Source organism: Triticum dicoccoides, chromosome 3A, assembly GCF_002162155.2.
Source record: "Triticum dicoccoides isolate Atlit2015 ecotype Zavitan chromosome 3A, WEW_v2.0, whole genome shotgun sequence".
Lineage (NCBI taxonomy): Eukaryota > Viridiplantae > Streptophyta > Magnoliopsida > Poales > Poaceae > Triticum > Triticum dicoccoides.
In genome coordinates this window covers 680,308,258-680,317,462 of record NC_041384.1, presented here as the reverse complement: position 1 = coordinate 680,317,462, position 9,205 = coordinate 680,308,258, and positions in this window count along the sequence as shown.

The window sequence follows — 9,205 nt, the reverse complement described above, 5'->3', positions numbered from 1 at the left end:
ACCCTCATTGCTTCACTGATGAGGTCCTGGATCATGAATTCCTAGAAGGGTTCAAACCCGTGAATATAGGATCATACGATGGAACCACGGACGCCGCGGTGTGGATCGAAGACTTCATTCTCCGCATTCATATGGCCCACGGCGATGACCTCCACGCCATCAAATGCCTCCCTTTAAAACTCAAGGGGCCAGCTCGGCACTGGCTCAACAGTCTGCCTGCAAATTCTATTGGCAGCTGGGAGGACTTGGAGGAGGCCTTCCTCGATAACTTCCAAGGTACATATGTTCGACCTCTGGACGCTGATGACTTAAGCCATATAGTCCAACAACCCGGAGAGTCCGCCAGGAAATTCTAGACTAGGTTCTTATCTAAAAAGAACCAAATCGTCGACTGTCCGGACGCCGAAGCCCTAGCAGCCTTCAAACACAGCATCCGCGATGAATGGCTCGCTCACCACCTCGGCCAAGAAAAGCCAAAACCCATGGCAGCCCTCACGGCACTGATGACCCGCTTTTGTGCAGGCGAGGACAGTTGGTTGGCCCGTAGCAAAAATAATGCAAGCGATGCCAGCACCCCTGAAGATAAAACTAGCAAAGACAAGTCTCAACGCAATAGATACAAGCGTCGAAACAACAGTGATGACACCGAGGACACGACAGTCAATGCCGGATTCAGGGGCTCTAAGCCCGGTCAGCGGAAGAAGCCGTCCCAAAAGAACAATTCAGGGCCGTCAAGCTTGGACCGCATACTTGATCATCCGTGCCAGATTCATGGCACCCCAGACAAGCCACCCAATCATAGAAATAGAGATTGCTGGGTTTTTAAACGTGCCGGCAAATTAAACGCCGAGAACAGGGAAAAGGGATCGCAAAGCAAGGACGATGATGAAAATCCCCAACAACTGAACACAGGGGGAAAGAAGAAGTTTCCCCCTGAGGTCGAAACAATGAACATGATATATGCTACCCACATCCCCAAGAGGGAGCGCAAGCGTGCGCTCAGGGACGTCTATGCGATAGAGCCAGTCGCCCCAAAATTTAATCCATGGTTGTCATGCCCGATCACTTTTGATCGCCGGGATCATCCGACCAGTATCCGTCACGGTGGCTCGGACGCACTGGTCCTAGACCCAATAATTGATGGGTTTCACCTGACTCGCGTCCTTATGGACAGAGGTAGCAGCCTCAAGCTGCTCTATCAGGATACAGCGTGAAAAATGGGCATTAACCCATCTCGGATCAAGCCCACCAGGACTACCTTCAAAGGAGTCATACCAGGTGTAGAGGCCCGCTATATGGGCTCAATCACACTAGAGGTTGTATCCGGATCTCCGGACAACTTCCGAAGCGGGGAGCTAATCTTTGATATCGTCCCCTTCCACAGCGGCTATCACACACTGCTCGGACGAACTGCGTTTGCTCGATTCAATGCAGTACCACACTATGCTTATCTCAAGCTCAAGATGCCCAGTCCATGTGGCGTCATAATGGTCAATGGAAATACGGAACGCTCCCTTCGTATAGAAGAGCACACAGCTGCCTTAGTAGCAGAAGTACAGTGCGGCCTTCTCAAGCAGAACCTTAATTCGGCCGCCGATCCCATAGACACCGTTAAGAGGGTCCGAACTACTCTACAGCAGGAGAGCTCGGCTCGTCAGGGGCTCGACTAGCAATCCGGCCTCCGTCTCAGTCCCGATCAAGTGGTGGCATTCGTGCCACATGTACATAACTATGAACTCAAAATCCCATGGGCATCGACGGAGGCATAGCTAGCTTGTGGTCCATAGTATGGCTCAATCGACATCGTATACACACATACTTTCACTTTTACTTGTTTCCTTTTCAGGTCTTAATCCCACATGCACCATCTGGTGGTCTGGTCATCGGCCCTCTTGAAGGATAAACACACCAAGACGACAAGAAACACAGACATATGAGGGACATTTTAGGTGATTCCCTTAACGATAACTCTACCTATTTTTCAGGACCCACTTGCAGCTCTCCCTTGGTTTTTGCATGTCAAATAGCCTGATGCTTATCGCACCACCTGTATCAATGCGCCTTGACATAGTAATTAAATTACAATGAGAACAATTTGCGGCTGAGCTGTAGGACTCCAGCTTTTTACCCTTGTACCTTTTTCTATTTTCTTTCTCTTTTTCAGCTCCCCTGTGGATAACCCTATCAGGTAGCACCCGTACACTTTGGTACGTTTGATGTTTGCCAGGGGCTTCATACGCCCCACTCTACGGCAACAAAATTCCGAACACTTTTTATAAGTATAGTTCGGCACCCCGAATTTAGCATTATATGCATTGGCTCCGAATCATGTCTTTGGTCAATAGTTGGGTTGCCCAGCTCCTGTCTTGCTACCTTATGTTCCGCTATATCGGCTAAGGTAGTAAAGGGAGAACTACTGCGATTGTGCCTTGGTTTATCCAAAGGAACACCTCAGTAGAGAAAGCCGAAAACTGACTGTCATGATGCGGCGAGAGCCTGTCAGCTGTTCAGAGGTTGCAAATCGTTCGAGATTTCTTCCGCATTACGTGAATGATTGGTACTTCCCGATCATACGCTTATAGCACTCTAGTTCAGATACTAGGGGCTGCGCCCATATTTTTATTGTCGCACTCCTATGGCTAAGTGAGGGCGTTACAGCCGCATATTCTGGTTGCCTGGTTCGTTGCGCTAAACAACTCCTTCAAGGACCATCTAATTGGATCAAGATTGTTTAGATTCCATCCCGAACACTGATGTCTACTACACAACCTTCTTCTTGTAGACGTTGTTGGGGCTCCAAGTGCAGAGGTTTGTAGGACAGTAGCAAATTTCCCTCAAGTGGATGACCTAAGGTTTATCAATCCGTAGGACGTGTAGGATGAAGATGGTCTCTCTCAAGCAACCCTGCAACGAAATAACAAAGAGTCTCTTGTGTCCCCAACACACCCAATACAATGGTAAATTGTATAGGTGCACTAGTTCGGCAAAGAGATGGTGATACAAGTGGTATATGGATGGTAGATAAAGGTATTTGTAATCTGAAAATATAAAAACAGCAAGGTAACTAATGGTAAAAGTGAGCGTAAATGGTATTGCAATGCGTTGAAACTAGGCCTAGGGTTCATACTTTCGCTAGTGTAAGTTCCCGCAACAATACTAACATAATTGGATCACATAACTATCCCTCAACATGCAACAAAGAGTCACTCCAAAGTCACTAATAGCAGAGAACAATCGAAGAGATTATGGTAGGGTACGAAAACACCTCAAAGTTATTCTTTCCAATCAATTCGTTGGGCTATTCCTATAAGTGTCACAAACAGCCCTGGAGTTCGTACTAGAATAACACCTTAAGATACAAATCAACCAAAACCCTAATGTCACCTAGATACTCCAATGTCACCTCAAGTATCCATTGGTATGATTATACGATATGCGTCACACAATCTCAGATTCATCTATTCAACCAACACAAAGGACCTCAAAGAGTGCCCCAAAGTTCTACCGGAGAATCACGACGAAAACGTGTGCCAACCCCTATGCATAGGTTCATGGGAGGAATCCGCAAGTTGATCACCAAAACATACATCAAGTGAATCACGTGATATCCCATTGTCACCACAGATATCCACGGCAAGACATACATCAAGTGTTCTCAAATCTTTAAAGACTCAATCCGATAAGATTACTTCAAAGGGGAAACTCAATTCATTACAAGAGAGAAGAAGGGGAGGAGAAACATAGGATCCAACTATAATAGCAAAGCTCGCGATACATCAAGATCGTGCCAAATCAAGAACACGAGAGAGAGAGAGAGAGATCAAACACATAGCTACTGGTACATACCCTCAGCCCCGAGGGAGGACTACTCCCTCCTCATCATGGAGAGCACCGGGATGATGAAGATGGCCACCGGAGAAGGATTGCCCCCTCCGGCAAGGTGCCGGAACGAGTCTAGATTGGTTTTCGGTGGCTAAGCAGGCTTCTGGCGGCGGAACTCCCGATCTATTGTGTGTTCTGGAAGTTTTAGGTTACGTAGGTATATATGGGTGCAGGGGGTACGTCGGAGGAGCTACGGGTCCCCCACGAGGCAGGGGGCGTGCCCTAGGGGGGGCGCCCCCACCCTCGTGAGCACCTACCGTATCTCCTGACGTGGAGTCCAAGTCTATCCGGTGGCTTTCGTTCCAAAAATAACTTCTCTAGTTGATTTCGTTCCGTTTCGACTCCGTTTGATATTCCTTTTCTTCGAAACAATGAAATAGGCATAAAACAACAAATCTGGGCTGGGCCTTCGGTTAATAGGTTAGTCCCAAAAATAATGTAAAAGTGGAAAATAAAGCCCAATATTGCCCAAAACAGTAGATAATATAGCATGGAGCAATCAAAAATTATAGATACGTTGGAGACGTATCAAGCATCCCCAAGCTTAATTCCTGCTCGTCCTCGAGTAGGTAAATGATAAAAAGATAATTTTTGATGTGGAATGCTAGTTGGCATAATTTCAATGTAATTCTTCTTACTTGTGATATGAATATTCAGATCCATAAGATTCAAGACAAAAGTTCATATTGACATAGAAATAATAATACTTCAAGCATACTAACTAAGCAATTATGTCTCTTCAAAATAACATGGCCAAAGAAAGTTATCCCTACAAAATCATATAGTATGGCTATGCTCCATCTTCACCACACAACATATTTAAATCATGCACAACCCCGATGACAAGCCAATCAATTGTTTCATACTTTTGATGTTCTCAAACTTTTTCAATCTTCACACAATACATGAGCGTGAGCCATGGATATAGCACTATAGGTGGAATAGAGTGGTGTTTGTGGAGAGGACAAAAAGGGAGAAGATAGTCTCACATCGACTAGGCGTATCAACGGGCTATGGAGATGCCCATCAATAGATATCAATGTGAGTGAGTAGGGATTGCCATGCAACGGATGCACTAGAGCTATAAGTATATGAAAGCTCAACAAAAGAAACTAGTGGGTGTGCATCCAACTCGCTTGCTCACGAATACCTAGGGCATTTTGAGGAAGACCATCATTAGAATATACAAGGCAAGTTCTATAATGAAAGATTCCCACTAGTATATGAAAGTGACAACATAGGAGACTCTCTATCATGAAGATCATGGTGCTACTTTGAAGCACAAGTGTGGTAAAAGGATAGTAGCATTGTCCCCCTTTTTTTCTTCCTTTTTTTATTTGGCCTTTATTTTTTTATTTGGCCTTTCTTTTTTATGGCATTTCTCTCTTTTTTTGGGGGGACAATGCTCTATTGAATGATGATCATCACACTTCTATTTATTTACAACTCAATGATACAACTCGATACTAGAACAAAGTATGACTCTATATGAATGCCTCCAGCGGTGTACCGGGATATGCAATGAATCAAGAGTGACAAGTATGAAAGAATCATGAACAGTGGCTTTGCCACAAATACTATGTCAACTACATGATCATGCTAAGAAATATGACAATGATGAATGTGTCGTGATAAACGGAATGGTGGAAAGTTGCCTGGCAATATATCTCAGAGTGGCTATGGAAATTCCATAATAGGTAGGTATGGTGGCTGTTTTGAGGAAGGTATATGGTGGGTGTATGGTACCGGCGAAAGTTGCGCGGTACTAGAGAGGCTAGCAATGGTGGAAGGGTGAGAGTGCGTATAATCCATGGACTCAACATTAGCCATAAAGAACTCACATACTTATTGCAAAAATCTATTAGTTATCGAAAAAAAGTACTATGCGCATGCTCCTAGGGGGATAGATTGGTAGGAAAAGACCATCGTTCGTCCCCGACCGCCACTCATAAGGAAGACAATCGATAAATAAATCATGCTCCGACTTCATCACATAACGGTTCACCATACGTGCATGCTACGGGAATCACAAACTTCAACACAAGTATTTCTCAAATTCACAACTACTCAACTAGCATGACTCTAATATTACCATCCTCATATCTCAAAACAATCATCAAGTGTCAAACTTCTCTTAGTATTCAACACACTCATAAGAGAATTTTATTATTCTTGAATACCTAGCATATTAGGATTTTAAGCAAATTACCATGCTATTTAAGACTCTCAAAATAATCTAAGTGAAGCATGAGAGTTCATCTATTTCTATAAAATAAAACCACCACCGTGCTCTAAAAGGATATAAGTGAAGCACTAGAGCAAACGACAAACTACTCCGAAAGATATAAGTGAAGATCAATGAGTAGTTGAATAATTATGCAACTATGTGAAGACTCTCTAACATTTAATAATTTCATATCTTGGTAATTTATTCAAACAGCAAGAAAAGCAAAAGAAAATGACATCTAAGAATAGCAAACATCATGTGAAGAAGCAAAAACTTAGGATCAACCGATACTAACCGATAGTTGTTGAAGAAGAAAGGTGGGATGCCAACCGGGGCATCCCCAAGCTTAGATGCTTGAGACTTCTTGAAATATTATCTTGGGGTGCCTTGGGCATCCCCAAGCTTGAGCTTTTGTGTCTCCATAATTCCTCTCATATCACGGTCTCCCTAAATCTCAAAAGCTTCATCCACACAAAACTCAACAAGGACTCGTGAGATAAGTTAGTATAAACCATTGCCAAAACCTTATCATACTCTACTGTAGGAAATCACTAAAATTATTATTCAACATTGCATACTAAATTCCTCTGCATATTTAATAGTCCTATCCTCAAATAGAATCATTAAAGAAGCAAACATATGCAAACAATGCAAACATAACAGCAATCTTCCTAAACAGGATAGTCTGTAAAGAATGCAGCAACATTCATACTTCCCTAGCTCCAAAAATTATGAAAGAGAATTCCCACTGTAGTAAATTTATCAGATCTTAATATGCAAAAGGTTTCAACATTTTATCACATTCTGACTTTTCTAGGGAAATATTGCAACAGCGGTAAACTTTCTGTTTTCAAACAGCAACATGTGGACTTCTAACATAGGCATAGTAAGGGCTATCAATGACACTTTTATTGAAATAAAAGATGCAAAATATTTTTCTAAATAACAGCAAGCAAATTCTAACAAAATAAATTGACGCTCCAAGCAAAACACATATCATGTGGCGAATAAAAATATAGCTCCAAGTAAAGTTACCGATGAACGAAGACGAAAGAGGGGATGCCTTCCGGGGCATCCCCAAGCTTAGGATCTTGCCACTCCTTATTCCATAGTCCATCGAATCCTTACCCAAAACTTGAAAACTTCACAACACAAAACTTAACAGAAAACTCGTAAGCTCCGTTAGTATAAGAAAACAAAAGACCACTTCAAGGTACTGTAATTAACTCATTCTTTATTTATATTGGTGTTAAACCTACTGTATTCCAACTTCTCTATGGTTTATAAACTATTTTACTAGCCATAGATTCATCAAAATAAGCAAACAACACATTGAAAACAGAATCTGTCAAAAACAGAACAGTCTGTAGTAATCTGGATCAAACGTATACTTCTGAAACTCATAAAATTCTCAAATAACTTTCTGGACCTACGGAATTTATCTATTAATCATCTTCAAAAAGAATTAACTAAATATCACTCTCCACATAAAAATGGCAGCAATTCTCGTGAGCGCTAAAGTTTCTGTTTTTGACAGCATGATCAACAGGGCTTCCCCCAAGTCTCCCCAAAGGTTCTACTTGGCACAAACACTAATTAAAAGCATAAAACCACATCTAAACAGAGGCTAGATGAATTATTTATTACTAAACAGGAGCAAAAAGCAAGGAACAAAAATAAAGTTGGGTTGCCTCCCAATAATCGTTATCGTTTAATGCCCCTAGCTAGGCATGATGATTTCAATGATGCTCACATAAAAGATAAGGATTGTAACATAAAGAGAGCATCATGAAGAATATGACTAGCACATTTAAGTCTAACCCACTTCCTATGCATAGGGATTTTGTGAGCAAATAACTTGTGGGAACAAGAATCAACTTGCATAGGAAGGTAAAACAAGCATAACTTCAAAACTTTAAGCACATAGAGAGGAAACTTGATATTACTGCAATTCTTACAAGCATATATTCCTCCCTCATAATAATTTAACAATATAACCAGTACCTAAAGCATTCTTTCCATGATCTACATGTTGGAAATATGCCCTAGAGGCAATAATAAAAGCATTATTATTATATTTCCTTGTTCATGATAATTGTCTTTATTCATGCTATAATTGTGTTATCCGGAAATCGTAATACATGTGTGAATAACAGACACCAACATGTCCCTAGTGAGCCTCTAGTTGACTAGCTCGTTGATCAACAGATAGTCATGGTTTCCTGACTATGGACACTGGATGTCATTGATAACGAGATCACATCATTGGGAGAATGATGTGATGGACAAGACCCAATCCTAAACATAGCACAAGATCGTATAGTTCGTTTGCTAGAGTTTTCTAATGTCAAGTATCTTTTCCTTAGACCATGAGATCTTGTAACTCCCGGATACCGTAGGAGTGCTTTGGGTGTGCCAAACGTCACAACGTAACTGGGTGACTATAAAGGTAGACTACGGGTATCTCCGAAAGTGTCTGTTGGGTGACATGAATCAAGACTGGGATTTGTCACTCCGTATGACGGAGAGGTATCACTGGGCCCACTCGGTAATGCATCATCATAATGAGCTCAGAGTGACCAAGTGTCTGGTCACGGGATCATGCATTACGGTACGAGTAAAGTGACTTGCCGGTAACGAGATTGAACGAGGTATTGGGATACCGACGATCGAATCTCGGGCAAGTAACATATCGATAGACAAAGGGAATAGCGTACGGGATTGATTAAATCCTCGACATCGTGGTTCATCCGATGAGATCATCGTGGAGCATGTGGGAGCCAACATGGGTATCCAGATCCCGCTGTTGGTTATTGACCGGAGAGTCGTCTCGGTCATGTCTGCTTGTCTCCCGAACCCGTAGGGTCTACACTCTTAAGGTTCGGTGACGCTAGGGTTATGAAGATATGTATATGCAGAAACCCGTATGTTGTTCGGAGTCCCGGATGAGATCCCGGACGTCACGAGGAGTTCCGGAATGGTCCGGAGGTAAAGAATTATATATATGAAGTGCTATTTCGGGCATCGGGACAAGTTTCGGGGTTATCGGTATTGTACCGGGACCACCGGAAGGGTCCCGGGGGTCCACCGGGTGAG